Source organism: Ricinus communis, chromosome 3, assembly GCF_019578655.1.
Source record: "Ricinus communis isolate WT05 ecotype wild-type chromosome 3, ASM1957865v1, whole genome shotgun sequence".
Lineage (NCBI taxonomy): Eukaryota > Viridiplantae > Streptophyta > Magnoliopsida > Malpighiales > Euphorbiaceae > Ricinus > Ricinus communis.
The window spans coordinates 24,067,647-24,086,980 of NC_063258.1; the positions used below are offsets into that span (position 1 = coordinate 24,067,647).

General features: G+C 29.7%; 1 long non-coding RNA gene and 1 pseudogene across 1 annotated transcript; one reads left to right on the forward strand and one right to left on the reverse strand.

Moving 5' to 3' along the window:
• Positions 1 to 3,166: 3,166 nt before the first annotated feature.
• Positions 3,167 to 4,587, forward strand: LOC8276563 (annotated as a pseudogene).
• Positions 4,588 to 11,632: 7,045 nt separating this feature from the next.
• On the reverse strand, positions 11,633 to 17,434 carry LOC125369428. Its single transcript, XR_007215024.1, has 3 exons — positions 16,302 to 17,434; positions 15,451 to 15,516; positions 11,633 to 11,753 (listed from the first exon to the last, which is right to left on the reverse strand). It is a non-coding gene; the product is annotated as an uncharacterized LOC125369428 (long non-coding RNA).
• Between the last annotated feature and the right edge of the window lie 1,900 nt (positions 17,435 to 19,334).

Genomic DNA, 19,334 nt, shown 5'->3' on the forward strand with positions numbered 1-19,334 from the left:
AGATGATGATGAACTATAGAAATTTTTGCAGAAAATAATAGAAACCTTCTCTAGAGAGATTCTCAGTAGTCGAAGAACTCCATGTTTTAATTAACTTCTACTCCTTATAGAGATTCCCTTTTTAGAGTTATTTTCTCAACACACAACTCCTATAGTTTATCCCTTACTGTCCTAAACAAACTAAACAACTCAAAAGATAATTATCCACTAATTACATAATAATTACTTAAACCCCCCTTCTTGTAATGAATTAAGGTAGGCCCAAACTATTAATAGTCCACGTGTCTGATTCTCGAGTCTTTAATAGCCACAGTCCAATTAACGCATATTAGTGCGTTTTTAGCTCAAATTCTCCTATTTGGCGATTATTTTCTAAATTTAGATAAGAAAACTAAAGTGAGGTAAAACACATCTTTATACCATATTATATATAGAAATATATTATTAAAACTCTAAAATACCCTTTAAATATCTATATACAATTTAGATCGATCAATTATCAAGTGCAGAATTAACATATTATAAGATCTATAAAGTGTTTGGTTTAAAAGTTTAATGCAGTTGATAGTTGTTTCTCATTGAAAAACTATATTAAAACATTTGGTAAAAACTTAAGAAACAGCAGCTGATAGTTGATTTAGTACTAATCAGTTGTTGATTGAATCAGCTCTATTTTAGAACTTTTTCTTATCAATAGCTGATTTGATTTTTATTTATTTGGACACTATTATCTTTTTAAAATGTATTAATAATAATTTTCTTTAAATTGATCTCATATAATTAAACTTTATATTTTAAAATAAATAATTATTATTTTAAAACTATTCTTAATAGTTAAATAATTATAATATTTAGAACTATGGTATTTGAAATTATAAATTTTTATTAATAGAATTTCAATTTAAATTTCTACTTTCAAAGTAAATTTTATAAATATTTTTAAATAATAAATACAATTGAACTAAAAAACTTAATTATAAATTTTAATTATTATAAGTTATTTTATTAATTTATATCATTAAATATAATAAAATAAAATAAATATATTTAACGATAAATTATATCTTCAATGGTCATTTAACATACTAACAACAACCGCTAATAAAGTTCTACCAAACAGTTTAATTTATCAGTCATCAGCTGCCTATCAGTCATCAACTATTACCTGAGTTGAATCAAAGACAACCTTAAGAACCCACCCCATAAGGAGCCTACAACAATTAGAATTTTATTTATTCTGTCTTGAGTAAAACTTTCAATAAAAATGGAGTTAATATTAGGGAAATAATATCCGTTCATTCCACAAAAACTTCATTTTCATCCAGATGACATTTTGCAAGTAATTGGTCATCCTTTTATACTTATCCTATAAATTTCAGCTAATATATAAAAATAATTACGTATTTAATTGGATAGTTTTTATTAATTAAAATATTTGTAGGATTAGAGACATTTAGCTAAAAACCTAAACTCAGTTGGGATTTTATAATTAACTAATAAAAATAAAGAATAAAGAATAATTAATGATTGATAAAAAGATATAAAGACCCTTAATAATGATTATATAGGAACGTTGGATAAACTATTAAAAAAAGAATATGATTCTATTATATAGGAAAAGAACATATTTTTTAACAGATAATTGTTTAAGAAATTAGGAAAAAATTAAATAGCACAAAAAATGAATATGAAGAAAAATAACCCATAAACACTAATATAAAGAACAACCAAAAAAAATATTGCACTAAAAGAATATTTTGATTGAAATGGTGGAATTCTGCCAAATAAGTTTTTATTTATATTTATATTTATATTTAGATAGACATTTATAGTATATTAATAAAAATTAGAGCTATTACAGATATTTAATATAATTTACATATTAATTTATTAAATAAATTAGTATATTATTTAATTTATTAAATATAAATTTACGTATAACGCATCTGAATAAAAAATTAATTTTACTAAAAGTTAAAATTATAGTGATGATGAAATTAAAATAATAAAAATTATGTATTAGATATAAGAAGGCATGAGTCTTTTTTTTTTGGACAAGTCTTTTGCAGTTGTGGGTTATGCATAAAAGACATATGAAACATTTTTGTCTAGTGATAGAGCAACAAAGATAAACATAATTTTTGATGAGTTTCATAATTTTACTTTTAGTTCAGTGTAAAAAAAAATAAAAAAAAAATAATTCTTAGAAGAAAAACGTCATCTATTGGAAGATGACAAGCCACGTGGAAGTAAAAATAACCGTTAAAAAACATGTGGATAACAACCTATGTACAATGGCTGTATAGGTTAAGCATATTTCAATATTCATGCAACATCTCCTTGTTCTAACCCTCAAATGTGCTTTGACATTCCTTTATATAGTCTCAGACAAACATTTAGACTAGATGAAAATCTTAAAAGCTTTATAAGAAACTTGATTCAAGATATATAAATAGATTTTTTTTTAATGCACATAGATAAAATGGTTAACTAAAGTCTCGAGTTTGAATTTTGAATATACAGCTGTATTAAAAAAATTTAAAAATTTATTTTACCATCTTGAATATGCAGCTGCATTAAAGACTTTTTAAGAGTCGGATAGAATAGAAATTTTCATTATTTGTTAAAAAATAGATAAAAAAAATCCATCTCCAAGCTGTGCTTGTATTTTTCATTACACACTTCTTTTCCTATGTATACATCAAAACCTCAGGTTCCTTCCTAGACGAAACCTCTAAAGTATTTTACCATTCATAAAAATCATCCGCTTTAAATTAATTCTATATATATATATATATTTTTTTTTTTTTATCCAAAGCCATTGACTTACAACTCAAGGACAAGATTCCAGAAATAAAATATGTTCCAGAACCAGCTCCAGGTCCATAGGAGGACCATACACAGCCCACTCCGAGAAAGCCAAAAATGGCTGCTTCTGTTTTACTAAGCCAACCAGTGGCTTTGTTAGTAGTTAGTACGAATTTCTTCTAATGATCTCTTCTTAGTGACTCCTTAACTATTTAATATTTATGTAAAAGAATATCCAAGAGGCCAAATCCATCTAATAATGGGTCTTGAGTATGATGGGTTCCAGTGACAAGTAGCCATCTGATTTATGAATAGAGCTTGAAGTTTGGTATGTCCAAATACAACATTACCAATTTAAAAGAAGCAAAAAGTAACGACTCTTGAGAGAAATTGTAGCCTGGCTTCACTTGACCAAAAGCTGGCCATGGCAAAGCGTTGCTCTCATGGTAATGACTCCTTTCTTCTACCTCTCTTTTGTTTATGTCTTTGTAGTTTAGCTTTCTCTTCAGCATGGCTTCACTTCTACCAATTATGACTGTTCTTTCATCAACATGCTCTTTCTGGGTACTTTGGATTAATCTTTTTGACATGCATGTGTCATACTTTTCCAAGTGAATTTCTTATGTTGGATGTTCCAAATTATTAAATGGGTGAAAGAAGAGGCCTGAAGGGGGCCACGAACCCTTTTTCTTTTTGTTTTTTTCAATCCTAATTTGAAGGAGTAACATTAAATAGAAACTTTAATCAAGAGATTGGGACTAAAACACGGCCGGGTCATGGTCAATTTTGATGGCCAGCGTCATGGTGCCATGATGGATATGGTGATAACTTATTACTTTCAGCTAATGCTCATTATTTCTACCGTTGAGTCCAATTATTTATGAGGTTATAATAATTTTTTGAAAACAATTCACTGAACTATTACGTATTTAACATATTTTTACTTTAACATTTGTAATTTATTTTTATCATTTTAGTATTTTATGAATATAATCGTTAGTAAATAATAATTAAATTCTATAGTACAGTTAAAAAAATTCTAACATGAAATATAATAGCTATTATTTTTTCAATTACCATATCAACATCTGCTAATAGTGTCGTGCAATTTGACTGTTTTTTATTAATACTCATATTCAAAGAGTATTATTAAAATGATAAAATATAAATCCCAAACTTTAAAATGAAAATAAATTGGACCACGAAATAGTTTAATGAAATCTTTGCTATTTTTTTTTATATATAAAAAGAAAAGTAAGGTGGACAAAAATTAATTAAGGTCTGTTTTGATGGATGAACAGAAGGCGTAGTTGCAGGAGCAAAAGCAGCCTTGTTGCTAGCATTGCCACTGCCCTTCCAAATGTAAGTCGTCTTCCTTTCATTTTTCTACAATTTATGTTCAAGAAACAAATTAGAAAACTAAGGACTTAAAAGGGTTTCTGTTACTGATGCAGCTGGCCAGTGTAAGGATGTTGCCTTGGGCCAGAGCCAATCTCAACCACACTGCTCAAGCTCTTACAATTTCTACAGGTTAGTTACCATCAGAAAAACCATTGTTCTATATTTTCTTCCATCTAATTACTTATCATTCATTGAACTACTTAAATGAATATATATATATATATATATATATATGTATGTGTGTGTGTGTGTGTGTGTGTGTTTTCTCAACAGTTGCTGGAGCGGCACATTTCATAGTTTGCAGACAAGACTGTCCTGGCTACAGCACGAAGGAACTCCTTCAAGCAGAACCCTAACATTGAGGCATCAGTTCATTAATATGGACTGTTAATTTTAATGTATTTCATAGAGCATTCTGAGAGTTAATACTCATCATTTTCGAAAAATCAACAAAGGATTTCCAATTTAAGAGCACTTGTGCACTTATCAATTAGCTTAAAATGAAAAAGGGTACTGCCTGGTGATTAGGGGCTTTTATATCCCAGGTAGTACTTTAAAACACAAGAAAACTAAGAATTCATTAAGCTGTGAAAGCGATTGATACCATGAAACTTAACTGGCGTGGCAAAAGCATTTGTTCATGAAAATAATAGGTATTAAGGTTGAGCCTTCTTCTACTTATTACATAAGTTTTTGCTTTTATAGCGAGCTTAATAAAATTATATTCACAACCCATTAACTCTTTAAATTAAAAAAAAATGATTCCTACCAAGATTTTAGTTCGCCCTCCCATATAAATAAAAAAGTAATTGATATCTATCAAAATTTACATATTGATAAGGCTCTAAAAGAATTAAGCTGAATTTTGACGAACAATAGCTCAATTCAGTTCAATCTAATAAGGCTCGATTCGAATTCTTACATTCAAGTTTGAGCTCGGCCCATTTTAAAATGATTAAACTTGCAAGTAGTTCGAACTTAGTACATAAATAATTTATTAATTATGTTAAATAAGCTAAGCTCAAGTTCGATTCAATAAATAATTATATAATGAAAAATACTCAAATTTAAGCTCAAGTTCATTAAGTATTTTTTAATATTAATTATTAATTGTTCTTATATAATAATAATTATTATTATATATATATATATATTTATATATATTATATAGGTATTGGCACCATAATTATTTTTTAAGCCCAAATTATTAGAAAGTAGAAATTTTTAGTCCAAATTAATTAATTAATTATTATAGTGGGTCAACGGTTTACAAAAGGAGTATAAAAGTGGAGTACAAACTGACAATTAGTGTACGAAGATAGGAGTTACCAGGCACTCTCTAGAAAATAACTCCCTAAGTAGCTGAGATAACGAGGTTCTCCAATATTTATTTCCTCAAGATGCAGTTAACTTGGAGCACTCTATAAATAGAAGAAGAGAGTAACGAACAAATAGGGCTGGACAACAACAACAACAACAAACAAATTCTATAGCAAGTTCATTCAAACATTTTCAATTATTAAAACTTTGTTTATTTCAATTTTAGTACTTTTCAAATACAAGCCTTGCTTCAATTCAAACTTTTCAATTTTAAATTGTTATTTCAATTTCCATCAATATTAATATTATTATTAATGCAAATTAATTTTTTTCAATCAAAATCTTTAGTTTTTGTTCTCAATTTGATTTTTTTGCATTAAATATATTACTTCCAACAGTATTTAATTAGGATCTAAGCAAATTATGGTAAAAGAATTTAGAAATTCATAATTAATCTGATTATAGAAGTCAAAGCGCAATTCAATTTTAACGGTTCGTTTACCTTATACACATATGGCACTATTTATCCCACTTTCCTCCACATTTAATCAAGTGGTCATGCTAGAGAGATAAACAGTCATAGATAATTATTAGATGATATTTTTTCGATGGGATAAGAGAATTTCTGTCTTTTGTTGAATCTTTTTCATGGCTCGCCACAGATACAATTCTCAATCAATAAGAACAAAATGTAATATGTGTTTATGTAGCTATTGGGCAAAAAGCGTCTTCTGTGGCTCAGGTAGTGACTACTTTACAGGAAAGAGGGACAATGGAGTATAATATTGTGGGAATTTCCACCAAATAATAGGTAATATAAAAAATATAAAAATATATTATTATTATTATTATATTATATTATATTATATATAATTGAATCATTAGACGACTCTATATACAAGCTCACAAATGAGTCTACTCATGAGCCTATTCGTGAGTTTTTAAAAGAACTAAGCTCGAGCTCGAGCTCACGAGTAGGTTTGTGAGCCAATAACAAACTAAACTCTGTTAAGCTCAAATTTGACTCGATAAAGTTATCGAGCTCTAAAATTGAACTCCCAATAGTTCACAGAACATTTGGTTCATTTACAATCTATCAAAAGATTTTACCAATGGTGTTTCCAAGAGCATGAACCATTTTTGAAACGATACAAACTATTTCTATCCCGGCAATGATTTCTTTATTGAATATCTACTAATATTGGTCTCCCTAACTTTTCATTTAAAATTTTGTTAGACGGTTCATTTAATCTTTTTACATATAATGTGCGATTATGTGACTTTTACATAAAAGTGAAGAAGAAAAAAGGAACATTAATGCAACTTCATAATGCCTAAACTAAACCTTGTAGGAGGGCCAAAAACTCCATCATTTGTGCCTATGGACAAACCAACCAAATGAAGGACAAAAAATTATATTGCCCAACTAATGGCCAAGACATGAAACTCTAAGAGAAAATTTACTAGGATGTGTTTGGTAGATACCAATTTTATAAATTCTTAACAAAAATTTACATATAATTTTATATTTTAGAGTTCAAATTACATACCTTTTTTCTTGTATAAATTAGTTTTTCTTTTACTATGGTAAAGTTATTTTTAATTCAATAATTTATTTTTTATCTTATATTTTTATTATCTTATAATCTAGGTGGACCCAAGAGTGTCAGGCCTCAAATTATATATACTTGAGTTGATATTACAGTTTTTATAAAAACGGCCTAAGCTATTTTGATTTGTTATACAATTAACTTAGAATATTTCTAATAATATTCTTTATTTTAAAAAATATCATTTTTATAATAAAAAATATCCTAAGGAATATTTAAATATTTTTTAAAAATCGTTTTTTATTTAAATATAAACATAAATAAAAGTAATAATAATATTTCGTGAATGAAAAATGTCCTCCAATAACTTTGAAAATTCTGCACATTGTATGGCAATGAGATTTCCCATTAACTTTTATTTCTAAAAGTTTTATTGTTGCATGTGGATTGAGACTGTCCCGGGCCAAGTTGGGTCCATATGAATATCATGTGCTTCCATATTCTGACCACCATTTCCAAACATATCCCACTTTAAATGTTCATTATTATCAGTTTAATTTTGCTTAAAATCTCTTCTCAGACAAAAGAAAATACTTTGCTAAAATAATTTAAAAGGCGAGCTTATATGATAAAGAACGTTCTCCGCCCCGAGAGATGCACGTCTGGAGTTCAAATTCTCACATCTGCATTATAAATGAAATATCACTTTTATAGCGAATATAAAGAGTTGATAGTCTCTATCGTATAGCCCATAATCTATTGAGTTTACTATAAATGAAAAAATATATTATATTTAGCGAATAATAAATATCTCATCATAAAATAGATAAAAATGATAATAAATAGCATAATTGCAGATTTAGGAGTGGGCTAGCTGGACAAATAATGTTAATGGGTTTAAAATGACCTACTCTAATCATGTCCAAAGCAGCCCAAAACTAGAGGCTTAGGGCATGTAATAATCTTGAGAACATTAATGCCTTATTCCATTTTGTGACCTAAGACCAAAAATAATTATATACCTAACAAAGCAAGATTATTGGACCAAATTTTCTTAAACTCCATGTACTCACACTTGATACTTTTAGTTTATTGAAAAGTTATAATATTATTTCTTGATTTTTAGAATTTTAATTTTATTTAACACTTTTACTGATTTTGTTCATAGATTTTATAATTTTAATCATTTTGGGACCAGAATTTGTAATGTTTAAATTTTTATTTAAAACAGGACATTTTAGAGTGGAGAAGAACAAATTGCAATCATTTAAATGAAGAAACAAAGTCTAATATCAAATAATTTATATTTATTTGATAAGAATACAGTGTCTTTGATGTGGAATGAAAAGAAAAAGGTTCCATTTCTTTTGAAAAGGAAAAAAAGAAACAAATTCAACCAAACAAAGAGCTTTATTGATTTAAATTTGATTTTTTTTATTATTAAGCCGAGCTCAAGCCAAATTCACCAAATTTATTTGAGTTTAATGGCGATTAAATAAGCTTAATCAAGTTTGAACTAATTTAATAAATAATATAAATTAAATTATTTATAACTTATTAAAAATAAAATATTTATTATATAAACTATAATATATTCATTTAAAACTTGAATATCAAAAATATTTTAAATAGATATTTTGAGTTTATGATTGATAAATAAATAAATTAATTAATTAATTAAATAAAAAACTAATAACACTTTATTATATGAGTTGATTCACATATAGATATATTAAAGAGCTGACTTATGAACTGACAGACCATATTTTGTTTGATTTAAAATTGGCTCAATAATTAAATGAGCCTTGATAAATTCAAATAAAATTTTATTGAACCAAGAGAGATTTTTAATTTATTTACTGCCCTAAAAAGAAAATGTTTACCTTATATGAGGCAGAACCAAAATAATACTCATAAATTGAGCTGCAGGCTGAGGAGTCCAAAACTTTCCCAAGCATATATATAACTAACCAAATTTATTGATCATATGCTATTGGCTTTGGGCAGTGTGTTTAGTTATTATTATTTGAATGAAGAGGAAAAAATAAATAAATAAATAAATAAAACCAAAAAAGAAAAAAAGAAGACTTGGTCTTTTTCTTTTTATATATTATCTTTGCTTTACCAGTATCTTGATCTAACTAACACTTTCAATAAATTGGATGCTTACCTAACATTCTCAAAATTGACACAAATTTTATTGATAGGGCAAGGGCAACTAACTAACCCAAAGGACAACAAGACAGAATAGAAGGTTAATCTTTTTGGTCTCTTTGAGTTCAAGATAACCTCTTCTAGTTTATGTCATCATCATGATCCTGAAACATAAGCAATAATAATTTGATCATTTTTTGGACAGGAACATAGAACTTCCCTTTAGTGCTCATCAATCATTATCTACTAGCCCCCTTTTTAAGCATTTCATGTATTATTGTCATGATTTTCTTAGATTTATTTATACAAGAGAGTACATCAAAATCGCAAAAAAAAAAAAAAAAAAAAAAAAATTGAAATAAAAACACATAAATTAAAATTTTTGCATAATTCTTTATTGAATGGAAAATTCAAATGAGAACGGCTTATATATGATAAATAATAATTTTTTATTTTTAGTAAAAGTGAAATCCGATCTAAAATTAAAACATATGTTTACTATCAAATTAAATATATAAGTGTAAAATCTTTCTTTTTAAATTATATGAAATAAAACTATTTTGTCGCATATATATAAATATGTATTTGTCTATTTTTTTCTTTTTTTTTTAATTACATTAAATTTTTAAGAAATGAAGTTATAGTTTGAACTAAAAAAAGGATAAATATGACAAATGAAATAACACCAACAAAAGTAGTATCTTCTAATTTTCATCATTACATAACTGCATTGACAAATTATTCAACATGCTAATGAACAATTATGGGTAAATATTACCGTGAACTAGTAGCATATAAGCATGAACAGTTGAAACCAAACAAATTGACAATTAAATGACTGATGGGTATACATGCTTAACAAATAGAAAGAGAACACAAACCATAACATAACCATTTGATTATTGGGTTCTATATATTCAAGAGATAATACCTAAATTAAATATGGCAGGACTAGTTGCATGAGGGTGTGGTTCAAAGCAAGAAGAGTAGTAAAATGTTAGTGGCATTATAAAATTCTAAGTATTTAATCATTGGTTTTGGTACTTTATTGCACTTGCAGTCAGGAACCATTATTAAATAATACCATAGTAATAATAATAATGTGCCGTCCATGACCCGCAAGATTGTAATCACGAAGCTCGGTGGTAAAAGAAAAATAAAATAAAATTAAAGAATGGCAATTATGACAGCTAACCTGGTCAAATTTACAGCGAATTGAAAATTATATAAACAATCATTACCGTTAGAACAAAAAAAAAAGTAAAGTATAGAAAGAAATTTATTCAAATTAATAAATTAAATTAATTTTATGGTACAAGTATATGTAAATTAGGGTACAAGAAATTCGATGACGTACGATTGAGTTTAATTACCGCGGTTATGCTGGCCAAACACTTATTTGTCCGTGGTTAAGGTCTTAAGTAGAAATGGTAGTAGTTATCCGCTCAATTAAAATTATTCGAATTTAAATCTGGTTAAAATATATTATTAAATTTATTAAGAAAATTATTTTTATTATCTAACTCTGTCTCAAATCTGAATAAAAATATTATTATACTATCCAAACCGATAAATATTTATTTAAATAAATATTTAAAAATTAAATAGATATCCGTTTACGAACCCATTTATAATAATTAAATTTTAAAATATATTAACAAAGACTAATAAAATAAAATAAAATTTTAAATTCTAAACCATGTAATCTTAAATAAAAATTTACATAATTTTTCTTATTTGTTTATTACTTACACATAGTATATATGTATAATATTTAAATAGGTATCAAATATCGGATTCGAGTACTCTATACTTATATCCATTTAAATAATTGAGTTCAGATAGCAAGTATCTAAAGGTTCAAATCTGAACCTAACCCGAATCCTATATAGATATTAAAATTTAATTTCAAATCCGTTTATAACTACTTATATCCGTCCTATTAGAGTTTGGTTGGATCGAGTATCCAGAAATATCCGTCCGACTACCCCCTCTAATTTTAATTTGAAATCTATACTTTTAAGATATAATAGTTTATTTTTATTTTATAAAAAGAGGTTTTTCTTTACTTCTAATCTAACAAACTAACATACTAATCATATTTACTATTATTTAAAAAAAAGAAGAAGTTATGGTTGAGTTTGATTGTGTGACAACCCGATCTGTGATCCATGACCTGCGATAAGAAATGGGTAGATTTAAGGCCATCGAAACTCGTAGTAAGCCTGATTAGCCAAAGATCCAATTAAACACATACATGATTATATACTATTAAAACAACTCAACATTTCACTCACAAATATGCACATAATTAAATTAATTCTCCAGTTAGATTACTAGCAAATATCCCATAATCTTTAACAGACCAAATTAAAATATAAAATACCAAGTACACTATTGCGGGGAGTATAGAATTCTAAATAATTTAAAATACAAAAGTTAAGGTTTAATTACAATAAGCCCGAAAGGGAAGGGCAAGTTGGGCTGCAAAAAGAAGTCAGCGGAGAACCTAACTGTCACCTAAAAAAATTTGAAATTGACACTGTCAGTCTTGGGAGTGAGTTAAAATCATATATCTAAAGTAAAAAAAACCATAAATATCCATATGCATTATTGATAAGATAATATGATACATCACAAACTAATAAGGAAGTATCATAGTATAATTTAAAATAATTAATTTTTAACTTATAAGGGTCAAGCAGTTTAGGCTACTACCGCTGATTTGTCGCAATATACTATGAATCCACTAGTCCTAGAGAGTAAGATCAACACCGGAGCTGAAGTCAAATAGTCTTTTAGCCTCTGAAAACTTCTTTCACACGCGTTAGTCCATTGAAATCTGACATTCTTCTGAGTCAGCCTAGTCAAAGGTGCTGCTATCCTAGAGAAATCTTGCACGAATCGGCGGTAGTAGCCTGCCAAACCTAGAAAGCTACGAATTTCTTTCACCGTGGTAGGTCTCTGCCAGTCAGTCACCGTCTCCACCTTCTTGGAGTCCACTTGAATACTCTCTCTAGACACCACGTGACCTAGAAAGCTACGAGTCTCTGTCACCGTGGTAGGTCTCTGCCAGTCAGTCACCGCCTCCACTTTTTTATAGTCCACTTGAATACCCTCTCTAGACATCATGTGATCTAGAAAAGCAACGCTTTCTAACCAAAACTCACACTTGGAGAATTTAGCATACAATTGATGCTCTTCAACGTATGAAGTACCATTCTCAGATGTCACACGAGCTCCTCTTCGCTTTTGGAGTACACCAAGATATCATCAATGAATACAATGACAGAGTTATCCAGGAACGGCTTGAACACCCGGTTCATCATGTCTATGAAGGTTGCATGAGCATTAGTGAGTCCAAACAACATTACCAAAAAATTTTAATGCCCATAACCCATCCTGAACACTGTCTTTGTAATGTCTTCCTCACGAATCCTCAATTGATGATACCCCGATCGTAAATCACTATTGAAAAAGCATGTGGCTCTTTGAAGCTGATTGAATAGATCATTGATGCGAGGAAGTGGATACTTATTACGAATCATCGCTTTATTCAGCTGCCGGTAGTTAATATAGAGGTGCAAGGTACCATCCTTCTTCTTTATAAACAGAACAGGAGCGCCTCACGGAGACGTACTGAGTCTGATAAGACCCTTATCCATGAGGTCCTGCAATTGCTCCTTTAACTCCTTTAATTCTGCTGGTGCCATTTGGTAGGGTGGCATAGAAATAGGAGTTGTACCCGATATCACATCGATGCAGAACTCTATCTCTCTATCAGACGGCAATTCTAGTAGCTCTTCTAGAAATACATCGAGAAATTCGCAGACCACTGGAACGTCCTCAATTCTACCTTTTTCTACTGAGATATCCCTCACTAATGCCAGATACCCCATATATCCCAGACATCTACGACGAAGCATCCATCTACCCGTAATGGCTGACACGAGATTCGATGGGGAGGATATCTACTCACCTTTAAAATGAAACTCCGAGTCTCCCAAAATTTGAAAAGTTACTTGCTTCTCCTGGCAGTCTAACATGGCATAATGCATCGCCAACCAATCCATTTCTAAAATTATGTCAAAATCCAATACGTCCAACAGAATTAAATTGGCAATCAAATCTCGATCTTTAACTGACACTGGACACAACTGAAACATAACATCAGTCTCTAAAGCATCACTTAACAGCATAATGACCGACATAGAAACCTAAAGTCTAACCGGTTGAACACCAAACCTTAAAGAAAAACTAGGAGATACAAAGGAATGAGTATCTCCAGTGTCTAACAAAACTCTAGCTTCAAAATAGCAGAATGGAATAATACCTGACACCACAACATTAGAGGCTTGCGCATCCTGATAGGTGAGAGTGAATAGTTTTGCCTGCCCACAGCCTGATTACTGAGAGCCTGAAGCTTGACTCTGAACTCTACCCCCTGATTGGCCTCCCATAGGCCTACTTCCAAAACCATGACCTGCTGGGCGACAAACTGAGATCCACCTTGAGAATATCTAAGAGCTGTAGAAAAAGTTTGTCGGGTCACACTAGCAGACAAGTCTTGAGGAAAAGCTGGCTGACTAAAATATCAAGGACATGCTCGAGCCATATGACCTATCTCGCTACACCTAAAACTGGCTCCGCTGAAAACTAGGCACAGTCCTTTATTTGACCTACCGCACATCTGACATGTGCTGGCTCTAGAATTAGAGCTGTTGTAACCAGAACTCTGCCCATTGCCACTGAGCCTAGTTCTGGATTGAATCTTTGGCTACCTTTTCGATTATGTCTACCCTTCTTATGAGTACGGTAGCCTCTCTGCCCAGCCTATTGGTCGAAATGCCCGGAGTAGCCTTCATTGCTGTAAAATGGCACAGCTGGCTGTGCATTAGTCTGTCCCTTAGTCTTGGTCTTCTTTTTCTTACTTTCGTCAATCCCCTGGCTAAACCCTTGCAAGGTTATCTTCATCTGTCTGGCCATATCCGTCTCCTCTAGGAAGCTGCTCCTCCTAGACTGAAGTAATAAGACAAACTCTGGATCAAGCCTCAGAATATACTTGTTGTTCGTTTGCTCCTCAATCCTCACAACATAGGGCGCGTACCCATTCAACTGCATAAACTGCCTTGTGTAGTCTGCCACTGACAGGTCTCCCTTAACCAGCCTTTCGAACCTCTTTCTATACTCCTCGTACCTGTCCCTGAACTGTCTCCATTACATACCATCCAAGAAAGGACGAATATAATCCATGAACTACTTAGATGCTGTCCCTTTCAAATAAAAACTCGCCATCTTGATGGTCCTCTTATTTAAATAGTGAAAAATTGATGCCCTCTTCTCAACCCAATCCAAGAAGTTCAAAAGGTCCCTAGATACCTTATCAAACTCCATGGGTCTCAGCTTAGTATACTCAAACATGGGGACCTCGTCCGGATTCCGGATACCAGACCTACTACTACGACTCCCTAAACCTTGGGCAGCCTATTGTTGCTGAAAAGCCAACAACTACTCTAAAGCTCTCTGCATCCCGGTTATGTCGGCTACAAACTCTTTAACTAGGAGTCCACTAGCACCGAGTGCCTCCTCAGCCTCATCGTAAGCTTAGCTGCCGCTCGAGGCCTACCCCGCCTCTTGGTATCACGGGCTGGCGCTGGTGAGGCTGATTGGGTGGAAACCTCATCTTGGGTCTCTTGGGTCGCTGCTGCTGCTGCAGTCGCTTGAGTCCTCGACATAGCAAAACTTAAAGATAAACAATAAGATATCAAAATAACAACATACTTTCGAACGTATAACGCAGATACTAGAATCAACGAAACATACAAGGACAGACTCGACCCTAATTCCATAATAGCTAAGGAAGCTAACCTAGGTAGAAGGAAATCTAAACCTAGAATCTGATACTAACTTTATCACGACTCGATCTGTGGGCCCGTGACCAGCTCTAGGGAATGGGTAGGCTTAATGCTACCGAGACCCATAGCAAGCCTAATTAGCCAAAGATCCAATTCAACGCATATATGATTATATACTATTAGAATAATCCAACATTTCACTCACAAATATGCACATAATTAAATTAATTCTCAAGCTAGATGATTAGCAAATATCCCATAATCTTTAACAGACCAAATTAAAATATAAGATACTAAGTACACTACTGCGGAGAGTTTAGAATTCTAAATAATTTAAAATATAGAAGTTAAAGTTTAATTACAATAAGTCCGAAGGCGAAGGGAGAGTCGGGCTGCAAAAAGAAGTCGGCGGAGAACCTAACTGTCACCTGAAAAATTTAAAATTGAGACTGTTAGTCTCGGGAGTAAGTTAAAATCATATATCTGAAGTAAAACAACTATAAATATCCATGTGAAATGGTTAATAAAGTAATATGATGCATCACAAACTAATAAGTAAGTGTCATGGCATAGTTTAAAATAATTAATTTTTTAACTCATAAGGGACGAGCACTTTAGCAGAATCCTAACCCCAATACTAGCAGTCTTTCAGCTCTCTTATTCTAATAGGACTGGCGCCTAGAGAGCGAAGCTCAACTAGAGTCCTTAAATCCAGTCTGGTTACTTAATACTAGTGCCCACGCGGTCCTGATGCAATCCATCAGGTGGCATGTTCTACTGCCGCCTCATCCGAGTCAATATACAATCATAATGTTAACATTGCAAAAAATGATATATAAATAGCAAACAACTTAACTATTATTTAATAAATTATTAAATAATATTAAACAGTACATAATTTACAATCATAAATTAAATTAACTAAGTAAATAATAAATGGATAATTAATTTCATAAAATAATTATTTAAATGAATAATAAATAGCTAATCTAAAATTTATAAATCAATTAATTAATTAAATATGGAATAAAAATTTCCAGCAATATCCACCATAACAATATATATATATATATATATATATATATATATATATATATATATATATATATATATATATATTAATGATAATAATATATGTAGAAATTATTAATCAAAATTGCTATATAAAAACTTAGTATGACACATGTATAGAGGATATATGACTTTAACTCACAGTTTTGCTGCGCTTTGCAGTCTGCTCCTACGTCTTGGGTGGAGCTGGCTGGATGGACAGATTAATTATTTATGAAAATAACTCAATTAGATATTCTTAATTTTTTCTAGGCCCAGACTTCTAGATTAGACTACCTAAAAAATTCCGACTCGGGCAAAACCTTTCCCAAAATATAGACGTTTACTTCCCGTATAACGTACTTCAAATATTCCACATTTATTTAACAGGAGTCGGACCACTAAAACTGTATTATTTTTCCGATTCAGCCACATAAGCCAAATCACAATTCAAAAAAATAGCGGCAAAAATAATAATATTATTTCCGATACAACCACACAATATTCCTCACATTTAATTCAATTAATCACAGCCTAATTTTACATAATAGAATATTAACTTCTCCAGTAAATTTAAAATCAGGCGACTAATTAATTAATTAATTTAATTATTTAATTATATCTAACAATTAATACATAGAATATTTTCTAACAATTTTAAAATAATTTTCAAAGTCTACATAATATTATATCGAGTCAAAATCCGAACTTTCGCACGTTCGGAAAACACCGGTATCTGAAAGCCGGTACCGCCTACAGTGTTGGATTTCGAATCGAGAGATGGCTACGCAAAGGTTGAGTTGCAGGGAGTTCAAAAACACCAAAATCACAGCCTAACTGTTGCCAAAAAAGCTAGATCATGGAGGAGGAAAATCGGCTCCGGTAAGGCTATACGAAGGCTACCGGCGGAGAAAAACGACTAGGAGGGGCTGCCTTAGGGTTGTCGATGGTGGGGAGCTCGTTCCTGGTGTCGGATAGGCGAAAGGGCGGCGGCAGGAGGTCAAACCGGTGATGGCAATGTAGGAGGCGGCTTCTCCTCCTTGCTGCGACGAGGGAACAGCGAGAGAAAGGGGAAAAGGACGCGCCATCGAGAATAGGAAGGAGGAGGGAAGTCGGGTGGCTGGTGGCAGTGGGATTGTGGTCAGAAATGGAAGGGAGTGAGGGAGAAGGGAGAAAAGGGTGACGGGCGAGAAAGAAGAAGAAAGGGAGAGGAAAAAGAATTTTGTTATATTTTTTTTAATAAAAAAAAAAAAATACAAATGAATTCTCCCTGCTACAAGGACACTCTTGACTAATTTATTATTATTATTTATTTATTTATATATATATATATAAAATAATTAATCCACCAATATTTAATATATTATTAATTCTAAAAATAGATTATCAAATTACTTCTAATAAAAATTAAAATAATTAAAATTTAAATTTATTGTGCGGTAAAAAATGGAGTCGGTACTTAAGAAAGTCTTGTCTACTCTAAAAACTTCCAAGTCTGCCACTACTATTAATAATGAGGGGTGGCAATAAGATGATCTCAATGCTTCAATTTCAGAGTTTTGTGTTCTCTAATATATATAGTGTAATCTTATTACTTGTTATATATGATATACAATTAAGTTTTTTTTTTCTTAATTTTGTTAGGGATTCTATTATTGTTTTAGATATTACAATTAAATTTAATTTTAACAATTAATGTCTCTAAATAGAATATTAAATGACAAATATAATATTTTAATACATTAGAAATATATTTGGTTTATTATTTATTCATTTAAAATGAGATTTAATTATAAAAGAAGAAAAATATTGATATTTAATACATTGTTAATTTGATTGGTTCATTTACAATGATATTATGAATAATAAAGAAAGAAAGAAAAAGATAAAATTTTGAAGATAATTGTAAAAGAAGGGTCTTTATTTTTTTTGATTTATAAAGATAAAGGGTTTCAGACTATATTTATTTAAAATTTATAAAATTTATAGAATTTTTATTGTAAATTTGAAATTTATGGAAAGTTAATTTATAATTTTACATATTTAAATTTATGTGGAATTAAATATAACTAAACTAAACTCTAATAAAATAGTTAAAATTTTCATATCAATCTTACATTAGTTTGTTAATGTATTTTATAGTACCAAAATATCACCTTCAATTTTATAATTTCTATTTATTTTCTCTTTCAAGTATTTTTTTTTTCAAATGAAATAAATTCTTTAATAGATTTTAACAAAAATGTGATTTTTTTTATGAATTTATTATTTTGTAATTTTTAGTATGTAATATTTTTAGACAAAAAAAAAGATATATACTTACAAATTATGATAAAAAAAAAAGTATATCACCATTATAAAGTTTTGATTTGTAAAGCTATAATTATATTATTGCTCGTATTTGATAATATGAGTTTGAAATTTAATAACTACATTCACTTCGATAAGCTATTATTATTTAACCGTTAAATTACGGTTTAAAAAGTCACATGATCCGATGAGATTGATTTAATAGTCAAATAATAACGTTATTAAGCTTTAAATCCATATTATCAAATACGAAAAATATGATAATAATGATTGATCAAAGTAAAAATAGCTCGATTATCAATCGATGCTTTTAACAGTAAAATACATCTTTTTATTATAGTTTTTAATTTTATTTTTTATATTTAAAATACAGATATTAAAAATTATAAAATGATGAAATTATAATTTTTTTTTTTTACTTATCTCGACTACATATAATTAGAACCAAGTTAGCATATTGTGAAGAATTGAGGGAATAGGACTAATAGAAAATCTTTTGTATAATCTTAAGACCTAATTTAAAAATAAAGTAATTTTTTTAAAAGTTTAATAGAAAAAATATATAATTTATAATCAAAATTTATTATTTTTAATAATAATACTAGCTGTGGTTGACATTATAAAATTAGTAGCATAAATGCATCGCAATGGAGTCTTTTTTTAGTTAAATGATAAAATAATATTAAAAGTATTTAAGTGGTAACTTAATTTAGTTGTATTTTTAGATGAGTTCGAATTTATAAGAGAAATTGATTTGATGAATTTGAGGTAAGGTTTAGTAATAGTTTGTCTGGTATTACAGTTAAGTGTGTAAAAACAAAAATGAAGTTACAATTTTTATTATTTTTTTATTTTTATAACTTATTTTTATCAAATTTATTCTAAA